This window comes from Neofelis nebulosa, chromosome 12 (genome assembly GCF_028018385.1).
Source record: "Neofelis nebulosa isolate mNeoNeb1 chromosome 12, mNeoNeb1.pri, whole genome shotgun sequence".
Lineage (NCBI taxonomy): Eukaryota > Metazoa > Chordata > Mammalia > Carnivora > Felidae > Neofelis > Neofelis nebulosa.
In genome coordinates, this window is record NC_080793.1 from 31,980,640 (window position 1) to 32,006,212 (window position 25,573).

At 39.0% G+C, this 25,573-nt stretch overlaps 1 long non-coding RNA gene across 2 annotated transcripts in view; it reads right to left on the reverse strand.

The window, feature by feature from the left end:
- Positions 1-881: 881 nt before the first annotated feature.
- The window catches only part of LOC131491595 (uncharacterized), a 107,689-nt gene continuing 82,997 nt past the window's right edge, over positions 882-25,573 (reverse strand). For both annotated transcript variants that reach the window (XR_009251538.1, XR_009251539.1), the window contains exon 3: positions 882-1,212. This is a non-coding gene — a long non-coding RNA (uncharacterized LOC131491595). The remainder of the gene's footprint in view (positions 1,213-25,573) is intronic.

The following is a 25,573-nucleotide window of genomic DNA, read 5'->3' on the forward strand; positions in this document are numbered from 1 at the left end:
ACTCAGCCATCAAAAGAATGAAATCTTTCCATTTGTGATGACAGATTGGAGCCAGAATGTGTTATGGTAAGCAAAATAAGTCAATCAGAGAAAGACAAATACCATATGACTTCATTCATATGTGGAATTTAAGAAACAAAACAGATGAACATGAGAAGAGGAAAAAAGAGAGAGAGAGGGAGAGAAGCAAGCCACAAGAGACTCTTAACGACAGAGAACAAACTGAGGTTTGATCTAGATGGGCTAGATGAGTGATGGGTATTAAGGAGGGCACTTGTGAGGAGTACTGGGTGTTGTATGTTAAGTGATGAATCACTGAATTCTACTCCTGAAACCAGTATTTCCCTGTATTTTAACTAAAATTTAAATTGAAAATGAAAAGAAGCTAATGGGACATGAAGTTGCCAAAAATAGTAATAGCATTAAACGGAAAAAAGATGCTTTATCGTTCCTGGCAAGAAGAACAAGACAATATTACTTATGGGGTGTAAAATGATAGTTCTCCCCACTCTAGGGCTAAGAAACATAACCTCCAAGAATGACTTGGCAATTTGTGACAATTGTTGTTTTTGTTAAGATCATCGCCTATGCACATTGGCATTAATAAGTTATATGAATTATCTTTTTATGGTGAAATATTTTCTGATTCCTTCATTTTGCTAACCAGAAACAAAAATCAGTAGTACACCATGAAAGCCTTAGGCAATTGCAGCCCACATATGTCTGTCCCATTCATTCTTATTCTACTTTCTGTAACTGTAGCCCTTTTTCTAGGACTGGAGCTCTGCCCACATTTCCATTATTTTTGGCTAGAGTCCTATTAAATGAAGGTGACTTTGAATTCCAGGCTCAATAAAAAGACCTCAGGATGGCTAGGTGATGTGAATAGTGAATGATTTACTGAGAATCTACTATTAACAAGGCACTGTTCTAAGTTCTTCATATATTTAATACATGATCTTTAGATAAGGTGCTATTATCATCATCTTATAGATAAGAAAACTGATGCTTAGGGAGTTTACAAAACTTACCCAAGGGGCAAGCTGCACAGCTCAGTCAGTTGGGCATCCAACTCTTGATTTCTACTCGGGTCATGATCCCAAGGTTGTGGGATCGAGCCCTATGTCAGGCTCCATGCTGAAGGCGTAGCCTGCTTGGGATTCTCTCTCTCTCTTCCTCTGCCCCTCTCTCCAGGTTACACGTGCATGCACTCTAAAATAAAATAAAATACTTTAAAAAAAACTTACTCAAGGTCACACCGCAGGTAAGAAACAGTTCTCCTTCCACTGCACCAACCTGCCTCTTAGATTCTAGTTCATTATAGGCTCTTCCCTTAGGGTCTGAATTTATCTCCAATTTCTCCATGTAGATATGGGAGGATTTCCCAAAACAGTGATCATTTGGAAGTGGTCACTTTGCATTGATTTTGGATCACACAGAGTTCTACCCACCTTTTCCTCCCAGAATGAACTTGAGAATATTATACTTGAGTAGCCCAGGTGTTTACTCCAGGCCAGCCCTCTATCACTGGACAACTTCTTCCCAGCCCCTAGCCTGTGCCCTGCTAAACAGATTTTATTGCTTCCCTGAAAACCCAATATTTCTGGATATCTAGGATACCAAAACCATGCCTACCTGAGTTTCATCATTTCACTGTAAATCTTTGAATGCTTAATCCTACCACTATAAAGGGAGGACACTGCCCCACTGTAAACAACACTTCAATAATAAATTGCATAATGATGAATTTATGCAATTAAATTTGAATTTTTCTGTGAAATGGAACATTCCAGTGAAATCTTTTTTTTTTTCAATAATAGTTTTCAATGTGAGGTCCTGGAAGGTGTAATGCTACGTGCAAAGAGATATACTGGGCTTCTATTGTGTATTTAAATTATTATACCTAGTCCCAGCTTAAAAAGGTTGAATTTATATGTACTACAGTTGTAAGACAGTCTTGTTTTCTTTTCATAATGAAGACACATACAGCTAGAACTCAGTCCAGGCCTACGCCAAATGCTGAAATAGTTGAAGTTGTCTTTGCTGATTCTTTACCTCTTCTGTGGTACCTCACCCTAGATATCCTACTATTGTCATGTGTCACCCACACATGCCCACAGAGAGTTCCCTAAACTCTAAACCTTTCCCATTTCCATTTTTGTGCCTATCAAAAGTGTCCAGGATTTTATTTTCTCTGTCATATTCTCTATTTCCAATCTCCCCAAAGCAAAAACAAAAACAAATCCACAATATATTCTAATTATAAGTGCTTTAGTATATTCCCCCTCAAAGATAACAAATTATCAGTTTGGTTCCCAAGATTGGAAGCTAGAGTCCCTGGTCAGAACAAGGAGGGTTAAGGTGAAGAATTTCAGATGACCACAAAAGCACAGAAGGTTGGACAGTTTGGCACACAGCCAAAGGATATGGCAGGTACAGATGGCAGCAGTCCAGTACCCAGGGATTCAGATGGCAGCTAATTGACAGGAGAAAACAACTAGGCAGGTGGCTAACAGCACAGGTTCAGCTATCTAAAGTCAGGTCAGGCACAGGGTCAGAAAACCAGTAACATTAAATCTGAGAAATAAGGAATTCATAGAAACTGAGTAATTTTGCCTGAGGAGCCTGGATTACTGAACCATTTCCTTCCCCAGCTTTGGCATAGTTTTATCCAGGCTATAGTGGTTAACTACAGGAGTCTGAGAATGAAAGCGATGTGACAGATTCAGATAAGGAGAAACCAGACAGCATCTGAGGGGCTAAGGTTAATAAGACCATTGACCAAGCCTCATGAACAAACATTGATTATTTCCCTCCTTCAGGAGAGGACACATTTATAGTATAAGGAGAACTGCAATGACTGAATCCATTCTAAATGCAATACTTAAGTCCATTCTACAGCAGGGGGGAAAAACTCACAAAGATTAATTCCACCTGAGAGCAAATGGCTGCACAGGTAATTGAGAAGGAACAGTCAAGAGAGGTTTCACAAGGGAGATGACATTTGAGCTTGACTGTAGAGCATAAATAGAACATTATCATACAGGATGAAGGACGTTCCAAACAGGGGGTACAGCATGAGCAAAGACAAGCAGGCTTGAAAATACACATTGTACTTGAGGACTTTTGGGTTGTCCAGTGTGTTCAGATATAGGCAATATGGTAGGAAACAGCAAAAACGAAGCTAGACTATAAGCATGTATACATACACAAGTGCTCACATACATATGCCTGTATATACATATATTCACATATGTATACATATTTGTATATTATATATAAATATAAATGAGTGCATAAATATAAATGTATATAGTTGTCAAACTGTAATCAGACAGTGAAGTCTTTGACTATAACCCTTAGGGAATGTGACCTTAAAGGAACACATTCAAAGGTTTTAATCAAGCAGAGAGGCATGATCAGTTTTATAAAATCAGTGATAACGATGCATAGGAAGGACTGGAAGGAGGGAACTACAGCACAGATAACAGACCCATCAAAGATCAGTTACAACAATCCACACAGAAGATCATGATGAGCTAAAGCAGGGCAGTGGTCACAGGGATAGAGAGGAAAAGGCAGTTTCTGGAGTTTTTGAGGGGAGAAATCAGCACAACTTACTAACCTATTTTACACAGAGGAAAAGAAACAAAGAGGTTCCTAACTTATGCAACAGAGGGTGATGAGATGGGAGTGCCATTAATGAAGACAAAGAAACAAGATTTGGGGAACAAGATTACAAATTGGATTCAAATTTGAAAAAACAAAAAACCAAAAAGCCTAGAACATAAGAATGAGCTTGTGCTATAAATTGAGGGTCCAGTATATTAGTAATGTTTGAATACTTGGGAATGTACAAAATCACCCAGGGAAAATGTCTAAAAGGAAACCTGGAGAAGACTAAATTTGTCTGCACATGAAAAGATGTGTCACTGACTACAAAAGTAACTGTAGAGACTTTAACCAAATGAATAATACCCAAGAGAGCAAGTCTTATATTTGAAATAGGTAAGAGAGAAGGGAACAGATCATGCTTAAAGGAGAGATACTGAAAAGTAGGAAAGGTTTTCTGTACTCAAATACACCATACTGACAACCAGCTACTCTATTCAAGTCTTCTTAGAAGAACAAGAAAGTGATAATGGTCTTTCCAGGCTCTCTTGTCCTATAATGCTTTCCTCTCAGATGTACTTGCTTAACTTCTATCTTGTTTACAGAATCCTGGCCTTTTTATGGGCTGATGCTGGCCTGGCAATGGCACCGTTGTCAAATAAAATGCATCTGAGTTCATGGAAACCAAATCTATCGTTGATATTATGCAGTCAACCTGTATGACAAGGTTCTGGAAACACACTAAATCTGTTGTGGCCAAAATCACCCTATGCAAATTAAGTCTTTACATTCATCCTTATCTCCTGGTAACAATTTAGATGTAATTCTTCAAGTTACTCGGTGACATATAGTAAATGGCCTCTTCTATTACACTGATCAGCAGCAAACATACATGTTAATTACCCTGACTATAGCAAACATTTCACAAAGTACATGTATATCAAATCATCACATGTACACTTTATATTCAATATTATCTGTCAGTTACACCTCAACAAAGCTGGAAAAGAAAAAATAAATATCCAGTTTATTATATGCTTGGAAACCTCCGTATTCTCAACAGGAAAGCTGGAATTACAAATGCACCTTACAGAGTTGTGAGGATCAAATATTTGTGAAAGTGTTTTATCAACTTTCAGTCATTTCATAATTGTTAGTTGCTATTAGTAGTATCAGACCCTGGGGTTTAATGTACAGTTAATGACACATAGAATTAAGTGATAAAGTGATTTTTGTTTAATTTTTACTACAGTTTATAAAAACAGTAAGACATTAACCCAAATATGTGACATTTTAACAGACAAAATTTGTATTCTGATGATCTAGCTGAAAAATAATCATAGAATTACACACATTCAATCAGCACCTATATAAATACAAAAAGAAACTCTAGCCCTTTCATTGTGAATAAGGAAATACAGTAAAGAAACCTGCCCACAAGAGCCTAAACAGATGTGTTTAATCAAATCAATAATATTGTGTGACTGATAAAAGTACCAAACATCAGTGAATCAATTTCATGTTATATTCTTGGAGTGATATTGTATAGGCATTATTTTAGCAGAAAACTTTGTCCCAAAATGCTTAATCAACACTAGATAAAATACATACAAGCACTGTTGTTCTACTAGGCTTCATAAAGAATCCATTCATCCTAAGGGAATACATTCTGGTTTCCACATCTCTCCACAATATTTTATATCTATGCTCAAGAAAAGCCCGGGGTGAAGAAAAAGATATGACTAAATGGTTGAACATTTTAGCAGCAAAATCCTTAAACTCATAGTAGAACAATGATGAGATTAGCTGTTCCAGAAGAAAATCAAAACTATGGAAAGTAAAGAAAAATTTATAGTCAGGGTAAGCAAAGTAAATGCAGGCTCCTACCTTTCACAAGAATATACCTATTTGTAAGGGCAAAAAAAAAATATGTTGACAATGAAGTTTATTAACTCTGTTCTCCCAAGCAATTGAGGGCATCAGGAAATACAATGTTTCTAAAAGAATACTTCTGTTCAAGAAATAAGAATTATCTATAAATGGGGCCTTTGTCTGAAAACACAGAACACAGAGATAAGAATCATTTCTATTCTAAAAGAAAGCTGCAGGTTGATAACAGTGGTGATCTATTTGGGAATACAGATCCAATTCTACTGCTCACAGTGCTTAATGTCTCCAGCATTTTCCAGCCATTTCCTTCTACGGAGGCCCAGGTACGATAGCATATGCTGCATGGGATGGCCATTAACAAAGAAATGTGGGCTTAGGACAAGAATCAATACCAGCTGTCATCTTACGTGATCACAAGATAATTTTTAAAGCCCAAATAATCTCCTTGATTTGGCGTATGGCAATTGAGCTCATTTTTCAGTAGCTAAAATCCATGACTACATATTTACCCCTAAACACATAAAAGGGAAACAGAACGCTGTATTTCTCAAGAAAAGCAGACTTGGCTTGCCTAGACTATAGATCAAATTAAGTGGGGCCATGAGGCAAATGAGCTCAGATTTGGGACAACAAATTCTGTCGATGAATTTGGTTCCATTAGACTTGGGTTACAAACTACACCAAAATAATGGGATTTGATTCCATGTGAGAAAATTATGGAGCTTAAAAAAAAAAAAAAAAAAAAAAAAAAAAAAAAAAAAAACTCTTTCCCATTACAATCAACCACTAAAGGATTCTGCAAGGGAAATGCACTCAAATGAATTAGTTGTATAACTGTTACTCTTTCATTAAAATGATTTAATAGTTCTACAAATGTCATGGCATTAGCATTTTATGCAAAGCTATAAAACAGTAGCAAGTAAAAAATCAACTGCCTTTAAAAGTCAGCACTTTTGGACTATGTTTATGAGACTACACGGTCACTTTGTGATATGAAATGGCAGCATTGCTAAGATAAATATTGCTTGCTGGCCAGTTTTATTTTGGGCAGAAGGCCATTAAAGGAAGGAGGCTGCCGAATTCATATTTCATTTGGATGGGCTTCAACAATTCATGTACATTGGCTTAATTCATCTAAGGAAAAGAGAAGCTTTTTGGAGTATCTCCTTAAGAGATTATTTAATTACATATTCCTACAAAGTTTAAACTACTCCTTTCAGGGCAGGCAATCTAAAAACATATTTATAGGCAGGTGATAGGCAGACATGTGATGGCAAAACAAACGACTTCCAGAAAGACAAAGGTGCTGACTCTGTTCACAATCTATCCTTAATCCACTGTATCTCTAAATAGATATTAGATGTTTTCCATCCTCATTAGAGTATGGTAGATGATGTTCATATTTTTCATTAGTTTTTCCAAAACTATTCCTTAAGCAAAATTTTGATAACAATTGTCAACACACTTAGGCTGGATAGTAGCCCACAAAGTTTAACTTATTAACTGCACATTAGCCAACTGCTAAAGTTTAATAGTAACAAGTACCTAGTGGTATGGCTGGCATTCAGATTAAAAATAAAGGTTTGGAAAAAATACATAGGAAGGAAGGAAGGGAGGGGTGGTAGGGAGAGACAGAAAGAAAAAGGTAGGTAGGTTTGGACTGTCATAATTTTGATTGTCAGTGGGTAAGATTTAAGTGGTTAGAACACTGTCAATGGTCCTTCAGTAGCTGATGCCACATGAGAGACTAGCTAACAAAAATGAGCAGGTAACAAAATAAGTCTCTTTTCTGTGTTATTGGCCTTCTTTGGCTAACATGTTCAATAACATGTAATGAAAGGAGACAGCATGATGCAGTGGGAGAACACTGAATTTGGAATATTAAGGTCTGGGTTAAAATCCTAGCTTGATCTTAGGAATTCACATAGCTTGTTTTTAAACTAGGAGCCTGGATTGGATGACATCTAAGATGGTGGACCAAATGGTATGGGGAAGGAGAGCACCCTATTACCACACAACAACGACAGGCCACTAGTGGCTTACCAACAATTATCAAGAGTAGGGGCACCTGGGTGGCTCAGTCGGTTGGGCGTCCGACTTCAGCTCAGGTCATGATCTCGCGGTTCATGAGTTCGAGCCCTGCATCCAGCTCTGTGCTGCCAGCTCGGAGCCTGGAGCCTGCTTCGGGTTCTGTGTCTCCCTCTCTCTGCCCCATTCCCACTCATGCTCTGTCTCTCTCTATCTTTTAAAAATAAATAAAGCATTAAAAAAAAAAAAGAGTAGTCAGAGGGTATAGGTAAACTCTGTGTGGCTCCTTAATATCTACCTAATTGAACTGATGTGGAAGTTCGGTCACAATGGATTGGAAGTGGGCTTTTCAAGCTCCTGTATGATCTCATTCCAATAGTAAGACAGTTTCATTTATTATCTTAAACTTCTAAATGTTATGTTAGCCTAATCACTTTTAAACTTTTTCTTTAATATTTATTTTTGAGAGAGAAAGCAGGAGCGGGGGGGGGGGGCAGAAAAAGAGGGGGACAGAGAATCCGAAGCAGGCTGCACACTGACAGCGGAGAACCCAATGCAGTGCTCACACTTACAAACCATGAGATCACGACCAGAGTCAAAGTCACACACTTAACCAACTGAGCCACCCAGGCATCCCAGTCTTTTAAAATTCTATATTCTAATATAATTATTAACTCCCACCAATATCTCTGTTTTTTATTATTAAAGTCTCCTCAAATTTAAAGGCAGGCAAACTGAAGCAGGAAATAAGGATGCAGTGAGTGAGTGTGAGAAACTGAGAAGTCTTCATGAGATCGACCCTAACTCTGTGGGTTCTAACTCTGTGGGACCTTTGATTATTACTGGATGCTTTATTTTTTTTTTTTTAATTTTAGAGAGAGAAAGCACACAAGCTGAGGAGAGAGGCAGAGGGAAGGAGAGAGGGAGAGGGAGAGAGAAAGGGAGGGAGAGGGAGAGGGAGAGAGAGAGAGAGAGGGAGAGAGAGAGAGAGACAGAGAGAGAGAGAGAGACAGAGAGAGAGAGACTCTTAAGCAGGCTCCATGCTCAGCACAGAGCCCGACACAGGGCTCAATCCCACGACCCTGGGATCATGACCAAGCTGAAATCAAGAGTTGGACGCTCAACTGATTGAGCTACCCATGTGCCTCTGATTTTTACTCGAAGCTTTAATTGGAAGTCCCACCATATTGAGTCTTTCCCACTGCTATATGAATACATTTAATTTTGCTTTCTAAATCAAAAATGCAAGTAGTGAGAAAGCATATAGTAAATGTCTAAATATCTATTGCAGACTTTGGGATTCAGAAGGTAGTAGATAACATAATCTCTGACCTCCAGAAGTTTACAGTCTGTACTGGATATTTACCCAAAAAATATAAAAACACTAATTCAAAGGGATACATGCACCCCTCTGTTTATAGCAGCATTATATACAGTAGCCAAATTATGGTAGCAGCCCAAGTGTCCATCGATAGATGAATCGATAAGAAAAATGTGGTGGATAGATAGATAGATACAGAGACATAGATAGATACAGATATAGATAGCCACAAAAAAAGAATGAAATCTTACCATTTGCAACAACCTGGATGGAGCTAGAGAGTGTAAAGCTAAGCAAAATGAGTCAGAGAAAGACAAATACCATATGATTTCACTCATATGTGGAATTTAAGAAGCAAAACAAATGAGCCAAAGGAAGAAAAAAAGGGAGAGAGACAAACCAAGAAACAGACTCTAACTATAGAGAACAAACTGGTAGTTGCCAGAAAGGAGGTGGGTGGGGATGGGTGAAAGAGGTGAAGGGGGTTAAGAGTACACTTATCATGATGAGCAATGAGTAATGTATGGAATTGTCGAATCACTATATTGTACACCTGAAACTAATATAACACTGTATGTTAACCATACTGAAATTAAAATTTTTAAAATAAAAAGTAAAGTTTACAGTCTGATTAGAGATAAAAATGAAAAGTCAGTTATGTGCAGTGGTTTTCAAAATACAGTTTGTAAAAATTATTCAGGAACTTTAAGGATGCAGATTTCCAGGCTGCAGACCTAGACCCAGGGACTCCCAACAAGACAGTATTTCTGGGGTGTGTTCAGTAACTGAACTGAGTAACTTTAGTAACCGAGTGCTGCATTTTTAACAGTATCCAAATAGGTGATTCTAACTAATCCACATGGTCAGGCAACCACACACTGAAAAACACCACTGAGTAGAAGCTCAGGCTCCAGAGCCAAATAGTCTGGGTCTTACCAGTTTCCAGCTGTGCGACCTTGATTAAGTTACTCAGTTCTCCATGCTTTAACGTTCTCATCTATAAAATGAAGATAATAATAGCACCTGTGTCTTTAGATGGTGGTAACACTGGCACCCAGTAAGCACTTAGTAAAAGTTGTTCTTGTTTTTGTTATCATTAATATTATTATAACACTAGAAACTGATCAAGTGCTAATTGGCCTGACATTGTTCCCAGAATTCAATGATAAAAAAAGAGTTCTGACTAAGGGTAGGAAACGCTTTAAGGAAGAAGAGAGAGTTGAATCACATCTTAAAATCAGTGAAACGTTTGGATTATCAGAGAAAATAAGAAATTCTGGGTATAAGGAACATACTCAGCAAATTATCAAGGAAGGTGAGAATAAGGTGTGTGAAAACAGGGAGGGGAAGTAGCCCCTGAAGCGGAGGGCTGAAATGGGGAAAAGGGGGAGGTAAGCAGCCAGAATACTTAAAGCTCAGCAAGCCTCAAGTCCCCCCTTCTTTTTATTTTAGATACCTGTTTTAAGAGGCAGCTACATTAGAGACAGGCCCCCGCTTTAAGAAACAGGATATAAAAGATCCATTTATAGTAAGTTTCCTTTTTACAAAAATAATCCCTATTTACAAAATAAGTTATCACACAAAACCTTAATTCACTGTCTGCATTAAGGTTTAAGACACATTTCATTCACTAAAAATAAACAATTCAACATTCCAATAAAGGGCAATGAGCTTTTTCTGAAATCAAGAGACTATTTTATTTAATTTCGGGAACCTCAGACCCCAGCACAAGGCCAGGAACATGAGAATAGCTCTAAAACCAAATAGTTGCTCAACTATATACATATATATATATATATATATATATATATATATATATATCAAATAGTTATATAAAATAGGATACACATTTTTAAAAAGTTTCTTTCCTTTTGAAAGCTGCCACATCCATTTATTGTTCATATTCCCACGTGAGGCTACTGCTTTAAAAATGCAACCAGATTCATTGTTTTCATTTATACTGAGTGTCCATAACTATGTAAGGAGCAATAAATTAAATTAAATATTGTACATGTCAATAGTCAATCTGGATAATTCAATTGAAAATACACTGAACTCTCATTTGACTTCACAGGAATTTAAGTAACTTCATTAAATTTGTAATTTAGTGGATGAAAAGAAAAGCACAGTGCACTGAGGCACTAACAGCCTCCCCTTGTTTCTTCTTTCCTCGGGTTTCTGTGTACACAGATCCTTAGAGGTTTACTTACAGGTACAACTTGATCCTCCAGGAAATGTCCATCAAACATTTCTAAACCCCAAGAATGGAAGTATCCCCTACTGGTTCCTATTGCCCAAGAACTTCTTTTCTGATTTAGGATATTCCAACTTTTCTGTTTTTATCTTAGGAAAACATCAATGGAGCATACGGGATAGTTCATTTTTTTTTTCTTTGACTCCTCAAATGATGTCTTGAAACTTATGTTATGACCATACCGCACTCAAAACATATCCACCACAAAGGATACAAAAATACTGATTCAAAGGGGCACATGCATCCCAATGTTTATAACAGCATTATCATCAACAGCCAAACTATGGAAAGAGCCCAAATGTTCACTGACCGATGAACGAATAAAAAAGATGTGATATGTATGTATGTATGTATGTATGTATGTATGAATACACACACACACACACACACACACACACACACACACACTGGACTATTACTCAGCCATCAAAAAGAATGAAATCTTGCCATTTGCAATGACATGGATGGAGCTAGAGAGTATTATGTTAAACAAAATAAGTCAGAGAAAGAAAACTAACATGATTTCACTGATATGTGGAATTTAGGGAACAAAACAGATCAACATAGGTGAAAGAAAAAAGAGAGGGAGGCAAACCATGAGAGAGACTCTTAACTACAGAGAACAAACTGAGGGCTGCTGTAGGGGAAATGGGCAGGGGGATGGGCTAAATGCATGATGGGTATTAAGGACATTGGTTGTGATGAGCACTGGCTGTTATATGTAAATGATGAATCACTAAGTTCTACTCCTGAAACTAATATTAAACTATATGTTAAATAACTAGAATTTAAATAAAAACTTGAAACATTAGGGGGAAAAAAAAACCATATGGGCCAGAAGTTCATGAGGGTGTCACACTTCACTTTCATAGATGCTATCCATGTCCTGGAGACAGGGAAGCTGTGTTTATCACCTATAAAGCACAAACTAAATGTAGATTATGGAACTATGTCACTGAGGAATCAGTAACCAAGGGAAGGAGAGATGTCCATGTCGGTTATTAAGATATCCATTACAGTGGAAAGACTTGCTTTATAAAAGAACCACAACAGAAAAATGGGAATTTATCAGAAGTGATACTTTTACATTGCTATGCCCATAATTCCTACAATGAAAATATACCCCACTAATACAATTTGTAATCTTTGATGAACTAGAAAATGTCTTTGTTCCCACTACCATTCACTTCCTGTTTTTGTGAACTGGGGATAAAATGACCAACTTAAGCTTCACTTCACTAATTTGATTCCAGTTAATGCCCCAAGGGGAGCTATCAGCATGTCTCTTCCAATTGCCTCCTAGGGAACAAGAGAGAAATATTTGGCCTATTAAAAACAATGGACGCATTCACTTCTGTACTGGCCTGATGGGGACCCTGTGCTTCCGTTTACAACTGCCAGGTTCATTCAGCTCTTTGATTACCTTCTATCAGTGTGTTCACAACCAATTCAAACCAATAGTGGGAGACAATTAAATTCACTGAAAGAGCAGTTTTTATGGTCACACCTGCCTAATGTCACCCAGTCTTTTTTCATGCACATGTAATTAATACGGTTCAATGCCAATAACTCAGACTTCCAGCAATATAGAGTATGGTGGTAAGAACTCTGTTACTATCAGGGACTGAGCCAGGCCTGGGTTTGTGTTCCAGCTGATACACTTAGTACCCGTCTGCCATTTCAAATACTGTGACTCAATATACCTTCAATAGTCATGCTGTCTTCTTTTTTTTTTTTTTTTTTTTTTTTTTTTTTTTTCAACATTTTTTATTTATTTTTGGGACAGAGAGAGACAGAGCATGAACGGGGGAGGGGCAGAGAGAGAGGGAGACACAGAATCGGAAACAGGCTCCAGGCTCCGAGCCATCAGCCCAGAGCCTGACGCGGGGCTCGAACTCACGGACCGCGAGATCGTGACCTGGCTGAAGTCGGACGCTTAACCGACTGCGCCACCCAGGCGCCCCTAGTCATGCTGTCTTCTAAAATAAACAGAATGATGAAAGAATAGCAAGAAATATAATGATTACACTTGCTTTTGTATTAATAGTTACTGTCACTTGAAGCACTGTCACTGAAAGTCACTGCTTTTCAATATAGGCAGGGGCAGAGGAGCACTTTGAACTAGACATCTGTTCTTCAAACACTCATTTGAGTCATCTCTCTTATAAAAGATGAGCATGTACCTCTGCTCTGGCAGAAGAATATAATAGAAACATTTGTGCCTTACTAAGTCAGACCCCTTATAATACCCATTGGCAACTGGGCTGGTTTCTAGGAGAAAAGGTGAACCAATCTGCAGAAGGGTCTGATACACTCAAACCCTGTTCCCTGATTCAAAGTCAGGAAGATCAATGATGGCAGACCAGGGTGGTCCAGAATAAGACCCACAGGAAAAAAAGGCAAGCCCTCTAGAATAAAACTCTCTGTGGAAAGGTTAGCAATCCGAGCTCAAAGGCCTGAGATTCAGAAGTCAGGGGGCATGGAAATAACAATGCAGACCTAGAAGTCTCTCAGGACCCAGACATCCAAGCACAATGTTGTGTTTAGAGGACATTTGACTATAGACTAAAGAACATATGAGTATGGACTTAAGAATGATCTTGGAGCTCAACCATAAGGCACCACAGTGGTTGGCACATGAGTCTGGACCACTGTCATATTGCAAAGGGAAACATCAATATTCATGGGATACTAGAGCACCCAGCTTCAACAGCAGTGCTAGGAGTTAATAGAAAGCAATATCCAACACTTCTCGTTTCCCTCTAATTCTGGCATTAGAAGAAGAAATAACCTTAATTTCAAGAAGGTAAGCCTTTGGTAAGCCTTTGGAAAAACACTGGACATCTTTCTACTAGAATATCTGGGGTCTGAAATAATTAACCTGACAAAATTAAGGTGATATGACCATATTTGTACCCTAAATTAATAAAGTAAGCTACAATGGTTACACTGCAAAGGTTACAGTGCAAATGGTTACAAAGGCAGGATCTACACAGCCCAACTGGAGAAAGGACCAAGCACTGGCCTGTTGAAGAAGCTATGCCGGCAACAAACATACAACAATCTCCCAGCAGCATAGAACTGCCACCTTCTAAACCCATACATTTAGTTTATTATCTCCTTTGTTAGATTGCCAGTTAAGGTGGAAATCTGGGCATATCCCATTCCCAATGCCAATGTAGATTACTTAAAAATTTTTAATAGTATGAAAAGTATATGACATCTTCACACAAGAAACACTGATGTATGCAAAGGGAACTAGACGGAAGGGAAGGCTGACCATTCCCATGACTTCTCTCATGTGCTGGATGAATTTACTTAACAAGTAAGTGGAAGAGAGCTCAACAGAACCCACTGAGAAGGATAAGCAATTGAGGGAGGCAAAAGTGGTCTTGTGGGGTCATCGTACATCACATTTAACTCCCATCTGAGCCTTTAGAAAAACCATGGGTGCTAGAGACCACATCAAGACAGGACTCTGGGAGGGACTTACTCCTCCTAGCTCCCATCTAGAGGACTACTATGCTTGCCCTTGTACAGGGGCACTGCCATGACTAGCTCATTTTGCCACACATAAAAATATGGAATTGCCCGTATTGAAGTCTGATTGCCACAACAAACATGGAAATAAATGCTGGTTCTAGCTCCGACTCTTTCCCTACTAGGATGCTAAATCTTTAAACTAATTGGTAGCTTAAAGCTCCAGACAACCTAACATTTTCATTTTCTCTTTCTTCTTTATTTATGTCTGAAATATTTAAACAAGGATCCATATTCCCTCCATTAGACCCACTTCAACTCCCAGCAGATCACAGGTATTGACATTCTTCTGTAGGAAAAGCAAACAGGGGGAAAAAATCAGCAAACATGTAAAGTTATAAAATAAATCAAATTAAGGAGAAGGAACCACCTGAGGAATCAGAGCAAGTATGAAATATGTTTGAAATATGTGACCACCAGAAACAAGAGAGAATTTTAGGCATTTCCCAATACACATTCTCAAAAGATGAGTTGAGAAAAATGTTCACACATACATGAAACCACAACAGACCCTTAAGAAGTCATGGGGCGCCTGGGTGGTTCACTCGGTTAAGTGTCCAACTTTTGATTTTGGCTTATAATCTTTTGATTTTGATTATAATCTCACAATCTTGAGATCAAGCCCTGAGTTGGGTGTGGAGCCTGCTTAAGATATTCTCTCTCTCTCTCTCTCTCCCTCCCTCCCTCCCTCCAACTCTTCTCCCCTCTTGTGCACGTGTGCGTGCTCTCTATCTAAAAAAAAAAATTTTTTTTTAAAGTCACAATAGCCTGATGTCAAAAAAAATGAAGAAAACAACATACACTGTAATAAAAACATGCAGTGAAAACACCACGATGGATATAAGGAGTAACTGATCAGATCCTTCTAAAATGGATTACAGGGCACCTGGGTGGCTCAGACCAACTCTTTGATTTCAGCTCAGGTCATATCTCGAGGTTTGTGAGCTCACGCCTCACATGGGGCTCTGCACTGGTGGTGCAGAGCCTGCTTGGGATTCTCTCTCCCTTTCTCTCGCTTCCCCTCCCCACTCACTTCCCCTCTCTCTCTCTTTTAAAATAAATAAACTTAAAAAAATGTAATCAGGATTATAGAAATAAGATTGTAGAATTCAAAATATTCTCCCACAAATTCAGGAGAAATTGATTAACAGGCTAATTTAATGAAAGAAAGGGTAAGATATATGGAGAGATTAGAATTTTATCTATGTCAGATGTAAAAACGGAGGAGAGAGAGAAGAAATAACTGTTTAAAATTAGAAGCCAATGTCTTAAGATGAAGAATTCATTTTGCAAATCCCAAAGCCTAAAAGAGTACTAGGCAAAATTATTTAGATGTAACCTAGATAAAATTTTGAAGTTCAAGACTTGTGAAAAAATACGCAAGAAAACAATCAGAAATAAAAGTGATGTGCGAAAGAGCAAATATCAGATTGGTCTCAATCTTTATGAACCGAATTTTGAGGGAAAAAAGTATATCACATCTATTCAAGTAGTTATCTTCAAAGACAAAAAGAAATTTCAGAAATTTAAATATTCTGAAATTAAAACACTTATGTACTCTTCATGAAAAAAACATCTAGAGTATATATATAACTGAAAATGAAAGCAAAAATTCAAGAAAAGAAAAATTGATATTACAAAAGAAAGTAGTTAGTGAAATACAGTCTAGTTAACATTTGGACAAAAAATTAATGTAAATGTCAAATTATCATTAAAAGGCTGTGTGTTGTCCAATGTAAAAATGATAATTGTTTAATAATCTGGATTTAAAACTCCAATTTACAACAAAGAGCAGCAAGTGGAGAGAGGAAGCAGGAAGTAAAGGCATAGTAAGTTTCCCAAAGAAAGGAGTGGGCTCAGAAGAGCCAATGTTGCTTTTCTCTTTGAACTCCAAGTTCAAAGTCATGTCAATAGCTTGAAATTGGCCTGGGGGGAAGCATTTACACCACCGAAATCAGCAAATATTACCAATAATATTTTCTTTTTTTCCTCAGAGAGCCACTATTGTCCCACAGGGTATAGTCAAATACCTAGTCTTTTTTTTTATTTTATATTTTTATAGTGTGGTAAAACACACATAACATAAAATACACAATTTTAACCATTTTTAAGCATGCGATTCAGTGGCATTAAGTACTTTCACAATGCTGTACAACCACCATCACACCATTTAAGAAAGTCTTAAAGTAGTCAAGTAACTTAAACTTACCAATCCGGCCAAAAGGACATGAAGTAAAAGGCAATTTCATCAGGAACTGAAAACCCAGTGTCTAAAGAATCAGACAACAGGATGGACTCAAGGCTGTGGACAGTAAACAAATATCATGGAGCTGCATGGCTTTCCATTACAATGGCTATGGTCAGGAGCTGGGGTGGGAATTTTGCCTCCTTAATGTACCTAGCTAGGGATAGGGGTTGTAGAGGAGAAGATGTGGTCTCAAGAGATTCAAGCTGACTCTACATTTCAAACAGTCCCCTAACTTAGCCCTTTTATCTTTTGAATCAAACAAACCAGAAAGGTGCAAGAGTAGTTTCCAACATGGGCAATATACTGGAATCGCCACATCAACTCTTAAAAAGCAGAAAGGTGCAAGAGTAGTTTCCAACATAGGCAATATACTGGAATCACCAGATCAACTCTTAAAAAGCACTGATACCCAGGCCCACCCAGACCAATTGCAACAGAATCTGTGGGAATGTAGCCAGGACTGAGAGCCACCAGTGTAAAGCCACAACTTTCAGTAAGGGACTGCAAACCTGCATGAGTCTGCATCAGGTAAGGGACTCCCCCCTCTACTGTAACTTACCTTGTGAACATCATTCCAGGGAGTCAGAAACCACAGAGGGAAAGAACATGAAATGGAAAGACACACAGTTCATAAACTGAGCATCAAATTGACAAGGAAAGCAATGGAGGCACCTCCCGAAGCACCACCTCAGCCAAGATTAAGCCAGTAATTTAAATCCAAATTAGAAATTGGCTAAATCTTCCACCGGTTTCATTTCTTCCACTCAGTTCTTTCTGTTTTTGGCTTTGTTTTCTCCCTAGAGGTGATCCCTGTGGATTGTGCCAAACAAGTCTATTCTGATCGATTCACTGCTATTAAGATATTTTCTAAGATTACCCGGCCTCTGTGGGATTATTCAGAGAATTTCCAATCCATTCAGAGGTAGCAAACCTATAAAATGCTGGAATGCATTATCAGAAGGCTGCTGTAAGATACCAGTTAATAATACATTGTCTTCCCACAAATGGGCTAGGACAGAAGCCCTGAATAGCCCAGGATGTTACTGAAGTTGGTTTCAGCTGGCTGCCAATGCTTCTCAAAATAAATGTACAGCCCAGTCCACTTGAAAGATGAAACATTAGAAACAGGTCCTAGTCTGAGCTCTGTACTCTCCTTGAGAAGGTGGAAAAGGAAAGTGAACCAGCAATAATTCTCCTAGAAAACAGAAGCCAATATGGGAAGCTTTGGCCAAACCTAGGCCAGCTGTGTGGCACCAACTACCCTTGAAATATTTATTACCAGATGAGACACTTGTTATGGGTTGGACTGTGTCTCCCAAAACGATGTTGAAGTCTTAATCCCTGGTACCTGTAAATGTGATCTTATTTGCAACTAGGGTCTTTGCAGATGATCAAGTTAAGGCAAGGTCATTAAGATGGGCCCTAATCCAATATGACTGGTGCCCTTATAAACCAGGGAAATTCTGATAAAGAGACAAACATTTACAGAGGGAGGATGACGTGAAGACACAGAGAGAACATCATCAGCAAGCTAAGGACCACCTGAGGCCACCAAAAGCTAAGAGAGCAGGCACTGAACAGAGACTCCCTCCTAGCTCTCAGAAGGAACCAACCCAGCTGACACCCTGATTTCTGACTTCTGGCCTCCAGAACGAAGATAATAAATCCCCGGGTCTAAGTGACCAGGTTTGTTGTACTTTGTTACAGCAGCCCTGGGAAACTAATACAATCATCAAAATACAGTATTGGTTTAAAACCTGGTGGACCATTCAAAACCAGACCACTAATCCAGAGGACTAGGTAAAAAGAGGCATTCAAATATGTAATTCGAAGAAGGCAGGCACCAAACAGAAGTGATTAGAGAAAGCTAACAGGGTGGAGGAAACAGAACCAGGAGCAATCACAACACTGAAGAGGAAATTAGGTTCACTTCCTGAACATGGATTTAGAGGCCAGGTACTGCCCTTGGTGCTGGGGATTCAAGAGCAAATAAGGAGTTACTCATCATCTGCCCTGCTAGCCTTTTGTAGATATGGTGTGCCAAGATAGTAAGCAAAGCACTTTGGGATCAAAGGGGTGGGGAGGCTCACAGAGCAACCTGGGATTTGGGGAAGACTTCCTGGAAAATAGGATATCTAAGCTCAATCTTGAAGGATGAGAAATTGACAGGATGGGCCAAAAGATGCCCATTTTCATAAAGAATCCAAGGGCCTCTTGATAGAGTGTCTAACAGGATGTGATTTTTTTTAAGAGGAAAGAGGCACAATCTTCACATACACATTTGAACATAAAACACCACAAGTTTGTCACCTTCAGAGCTGCAAAACACCCAAAGTAATAACCAGCAGAAACAGTCACTACATTGTAGAGCAGAGGAAACTGTGACCAGTGGGAGAAACCGACCTCAGCATGTGGGGGTATGAGGGCAGGAGGAATAAAAGTACATGTGCCATGCTGTATTTGTTCATGATACACATGAGACACCCCACCTTTGAGAACTACCAGAAAAACATAGAGAACTTTGCAGGAACTCATGACAGCAAGTGGGAGCAAGTCAGAGAAACTACAGCAAAAATGAAAATAATAAGGATCCCATAGGGTTGTTGTAAGAAATGAAGAAAGAATGAGTAATATTTCAAAGCAATTGGGATATATCACCCCCACTCCATCTATCAATGTTTGATCCTATCTGCATCTGTGTTTATCATCTTATGTTGTCATCATTCTCACTTACCAATATTCATTTCTTGAAAGCAACCTATTTTGGGAATGATGGCTCTGTAACACGAATGAGACTGATTTAATGACTGGCGAGTAGCAATCTAATGGGGATCATGGTGGCTGCAAGCCTGAGCACAGACAGGAATGGCATGGACCTCCTTTGTGCTGCAGCGCTCGGCTAATTGGGTCTAATGGAGGAGCTGGAGGTATTCTCCTTACGTTTTCCTAATGATATTAATGTCTTCATGAGGTTAATGAAACTGCTAACATGGGCTGACTGTGAATGGTTTTGTGTATAATATAAAACCATGTATTCTGAGTCTTATCCAAACACTAGGGATTATTACTGTTGTGGCTCGTTTTCTCTATAAAATCAAGGATGGTTGGGGGGGGGGGGGGCTTATTTTTCCTTCTAAGAGCCAGAATCAAAGACCACTAAGGATCTGATTTGATTCAGAAATTCCTAGACTGCTAGGTGGACACCATCTGGGGGCGGGGGGGGGGGGGTTGGGAGGGGGGGGGCGGGCAGCGCGGGGTCGTTAAAACTATAGCCCTGGTTTGGTCATATCCTTTATGGTCTCTACTGCCCCCTGCTGGCCTGAAGAGGGAGGAGCGGATCTCCAGCACCCCCATGGGAGATGGAAAGCACCTGAAGACAAGATAAAATATAAACAGCTATTATTTACTATCACTTACTACGTGCTTTCTAATTTAATACTCACAACATTCCTGTGGGGTAGGTCTTGTTATTGCCATTTTACAGATGCAGAAACCTATGTTCAACTAGTAAGCCAAGTTACCCAAGGACACAGAGCTTATAAGTGGCAGAACCAGGACAAGGGATAAATCTGTCTGGCTCACAACTGTCGTTACACTCCCACCAGGGCATATAGTACAGTAAAAGTACCCATACTTCAAAACCAGATAAATTTGAGTTTTGGGTTTTTTAAATTTTTTTTAACATTTATTTATTTTTGAGAGAGAGACAGAGAGTGAGTGGGGTCGGGGCAGAGAGAGAGAGAGAGAGAGAGAGAGAGAGAATCTGAAGCAGGCTCCAGGCTCTGAACTCTGAGCTGTCAGCACAGAGCCTGATGCGGGGCTCGAACTCATGAACCATGAGATCATGACCTGAGCTGAAGTCGGATGCTTAACCGACTGAGCCACCCAGGCGCCCGAAGTTTTGATTTTAATCCCCCAACTTAAGAGCTGTCTAACATAAACTTTCAATAAGTCATTAAATCTATTTAAATTTGCTGAACTTGTTTTCTTTATCTGTATAATGTGAATCATACCTACCTTGGAGGATTGTTGTGAGGGTTAATAATAAAGTAAGCAAAAGATAGGACCTAGAGTACAGTGGCTGCCCAACAGATGGTGGGTCCTATTTGGAGCTAGAGACAGAAGGTGGACAAGCATCAGCCTTCCTGTGGCTCGGTGGCTGGTTCACTCAGGTCCCCAGGAGGTTTGTAACTCAAAGCTCAAAAAATACCAGAATGCTCAAGTAATGATGCCAATATATCTGAATGGCTCATTAACACTTACAAACCACTTTTGTGTATATTTTATTTGATCTTCACAAATATGTAACTACAGATGCATAAATATGCCACAATTAATTGAAGAAATTCACAATATGCCCAGCATTACTCTAAGCATATAAAATACATTGCTGAATGGAATACTACGTGGCAATGAGAAAAAATGAAATATGGCCTTTTGTAGCAACGTGGATGGAACTGGAGAGTGTGATGCTAAGTGAAATAAGCCATACAGAGAAAGACAGATACCATATGGTTTCACTCTTATGTGGATCCTGAGAAACGTAACAGAAACCCATGGGGGAGGGGAAGGGAAAAAAAAAAAAAAAAAGAGGTTAGAGTGGAAGAGAGCCAAAGCATAAGAGACTGTTAAAAACTGAGAACAAACTGAGGGCTGATGGGGGGTGGGAGGGAGGGCAGGGTGGGTGATGGGTATTGAGGAGGGCACCTTTTGGGATGAGCACTGGGTGTTGTATGGAAACCAATTTGACAGTAAATTTCATATATTAAAAAATAAAAAAAAAATTAAAAAAAATAAAATAAAATAAAAAATACATTGCTGAATTTCACCTTCATAACAATCCCACAGGTTGGTATTATTTTTCCCATTGTCTAGATGCAGAAACTGAGGATCAGAAAGGTCAAGTAACCACCCCAGAATCACACTGTACTAAGTAGCTGAGCCAAGACTTGAACACTGGCGAACCTGACCACAGAGCTCATTTCTCATAACCTTCAAGATACACTGCCTTCTTCTGAAGCAGGCAGGGCAAGTATTACATTTTTACTATACACATAGAGATGTTCTGATTCGCATTAAGGTAAACAACTTGTTTTAGTACTCACAAGTTGTATTCGTGAAAATTAAGCCTGAATGGTGACCAGGGGTGTCATTTAGACATTGGCACAAGAAGGTTCCAGGTGTGTCAGGTTTGCAATGTGACATCTGGAGAAGAACCTTATGAAACTACTCATTATCCAAAAGTATTAACATCCAAAGATAAATTCATAATAATGGAAAAAACCAATTATTCACTGAAACTGGAATGAGCAATGAGGCATGAAAAAAATATATTATCTTTTTGCAAATATGGCCCAGTACTTTTACTATAAATTAAAATCTATGATAAATTGCAAATAAATTAGATGGACATCTGCAGCAGAGATTAAATAACCAAAGAAAAACTGCACATTTGGGGAATTTTAAGAACATGGAAACCACCTAAGAGAGATGGCTTTCCTTGCAGATTGTTTAGTGGATCCATTTCTTATCTAAAATCTTTTAAAGAACAATTGTGATGGCTCCCACTCACTAGCTCCTTTGAATATGAAGGATTTTCTAAGAACTAGACGGTGAGGACAGGTACCTCCAGCAGTTAATACAGAAAATGCCATTGTCATAATGTCAGATACATAAGGACACCGCAACTCAGGGACTATAATACAGATATATAACGTCTACATACAAATTTATCAAGTTGTGAATACAAGTCTGAAACTTGTAACCATAACATATAGCAAATCAGAATGGAAAGGGAGGCCTTCATAAATATTAATTTCCTCATCTTTAAAAATGGCTTAGGTGTCTATATATCTCAAGATCAGCTTCGTATTTAAAATGAACAGTGAAAAGAGGGGCACCTTGGTGGCTCAGTCGGTTAAGCATCTGACTTTGGCTCAGGTCATGATTTCACAAAGAACTTGAGTTCAAGCCCTGCATTGGGCTCTGTGCTGACAGCTCAGAGCCTGGAGCCTGCTTCAGATTGATTCTGTGTCTCTCTGGAGCCTGCTTCGGATTCTGTGTCTCCCTTTCTCTCTGCCCCTCCCCTGCTCATGCTCTGTTTCTCTCTCTCTCAAAAATGAATAAACATCAAAAAAAATTTTAATGAACAGTGAAAAGAATGGAAATAATATATAAATATAAATAAATTAACATTTTGTTTCTTAAAAATTGTATATAAAGGAAAACACTTGTTAAATTACTGGAGATCTTGCTATTTAAACTAAACCTGTGGCTTCTCCCTTCCCTTTTATAAAGTGAAAATAACTTAATGTTCTTCAGTCCCTGTTGTTTTATTTTTAATTTTAACTTACGTTTTTCTTTTATTTTTTTTTTCTTTTATTTTAAATATTTCTATTTCTTCAACAAAGGCTTTGAAGTCCAATAAATAAAGTGTATTAACTGAGAAAAGTCTTCCTGAAACACAAACTTTCCTGCTTTGCAAGGGGAGTTACCCTTTCTGTGACCACAGCATGAATAAAGACACACTTGGACATTCAGCAACACTGAGCCAGGAAGTTGCCTACATCTCATAAACCACTATGAGTTACCACAACTTCAGAATAAGACAGAGAAATAGCAAGTGTCCACAGTTAAGAAGGAAATCTCCTATCTATGGTGAGAGATGCTTTCATGTAGGGAGCAAAGGCAGCCTTGCCAACCAATGGACATCCCAAATTCCCAGCCTCTCCTCTCCACACCTGTAGCATTTCCTGACCAATGGAGAAGCATAATTTTATCCTATACACCTCCCTTCACAGGTTATTATTTCTGCTCTTTCCCATTCCTGTTGATTGCATCATGTATGTAAGACTTTCTTCTATCCCCAATAGTGAGTCTCTTGGCAAAGCTAAAGGCTTTTCTTTAGTTGTCTCTTGAGACATATAGAAACTGGGAGTTGAGGGGCGCCTGGGTGGCGCAGTCAGTTAAGCGTCCGACTTCAGCCAGGTCACGATCTCGCGGTCCGTGAGTTCGAGCCCCGCGTCAGGCTCTGGGCTGATGGCTCGGAGCCTGGAGCCTGTTTCCGATTCTGTGTCTCCCTCTCTCTCTGCCCCTCCCCCGTTCATGCTCTGTCTCTCTCTGTCCCAAAAATAAATAAAAAACGTTGAAAAAAAAAATTTAAAAAAAAAAAAAAGAAACTGGGAGTTGAGGGGCGCCTGGGTGGCGCAGTCGGTTAAGCGTCTGACTTCAGCCAGGTCACGATCTCGCGGTCCGTGAGTTCGAGCCCCGCGTCAGGCTATGGGCTGATGGCTCGGAGCCTGGAGCCTGTTTCCGATTCTGCATCTCCCTCTCTCTCTGCCCCTCCCCCGTTCATGCTCTGTCTCTCTCTGTCCCAAAAATAAATTAAAAACGTTGAAAAAAAAATTAAAAAAAAAAAAAAAAAAAAGAAACTGGGAGTTGGGAAAGCTCTGTTTAGAAGAGCCAAAGCAGACCTAGGTGCTCTCCATACCTTGGGTTGGACCATGGCCCCTGAAGCAGGCAAATGGGCCCAGAGTGTCCATGTGTCAGAACAAAGCCTTATCTTCCTTCCAGCAAGGAAGCTTTCAAAACCCAGCCAGTACAGTAGCTGTCCACCAGACCAAAGTAAATGTCCAGCTTCAACTTCATATATATGTATGTAGGAGGATAATTTTCACATTTTACTGTGTACTTTCGTCTGGGTGAATAAAATCTCTTCTAGAAAAGAAGGTTGGGGGAAATGCTTTTATTTTCAGAAATTCTTAAAGGGTAAAATCTACCCACACAGCCTAGAGAAGGAAATCAATCAATCCGACACCAGAGCTAAGATTTCACTATATAGTAAGTGTGAGCTGGGAGGGAAGCATGGCAGGGATTCACTTGCCTCCTACATGGTCTCACTGGGAGCCAAGACTGCATTCCATAGTAGGACACTCCAGGCAGCCCTCTGTTCTGCCTCTGAACACAAGAAGTCTAACCCAGGAAGCAAGTCTAACCCAGGAAGCAAGACACATCATTCTACAGCACCTTCCTGAACTGCAGTTTATAAAATGGGATTAGTGTTTTTTTCTAACTGTATAACATTGACTAAATGTTAATGAGTATTATTATTATCTGGAATAAATACACTAGAACTTAAAAAGGAAATGTGCCAAGTTGTATGGTGCATTGTGAAGACTGGACCTAAATTTAGAAGACCTGGGCTCTCGCACTGCTATATACTACCATGTTCCCAGTGTTCTCTCTGGTTCTCAGTTTCCTCGTCTGTAAAACAAAGTGATTCAAAGTTGTGAACTGGCAGTCCCTGGAATGACTGCCCTGTTTCTCAAAAGTTTAATTTAATCATATTTAAATGGAGGACATGCTGTCCAGGCGGCCAGAGCCCCATCACTTTTTTTTCTCATAACTGATCCTCCTTTACACATTTATGAAACCAACCTAGCCCTGAAAAATTTGGGCTAGAAATGCTAAAATCTCAAAGAATATTTCCCAGTCTTAAAAAAAAAGAAAAAAAAAAAACTACAGTGTTTTCACCCAAGCAGCCACAGCTAGTATTTCCTTGTTCCCTCCCTATTTGAATATCTCAGCTTGAGCTACATTTTGAAAATGAAGAGATAAAGGCAGTCCAGCACGAGGAAGGAAAGTATTGTAAAGTATGACACTGGGACGTGTCATGCCACAT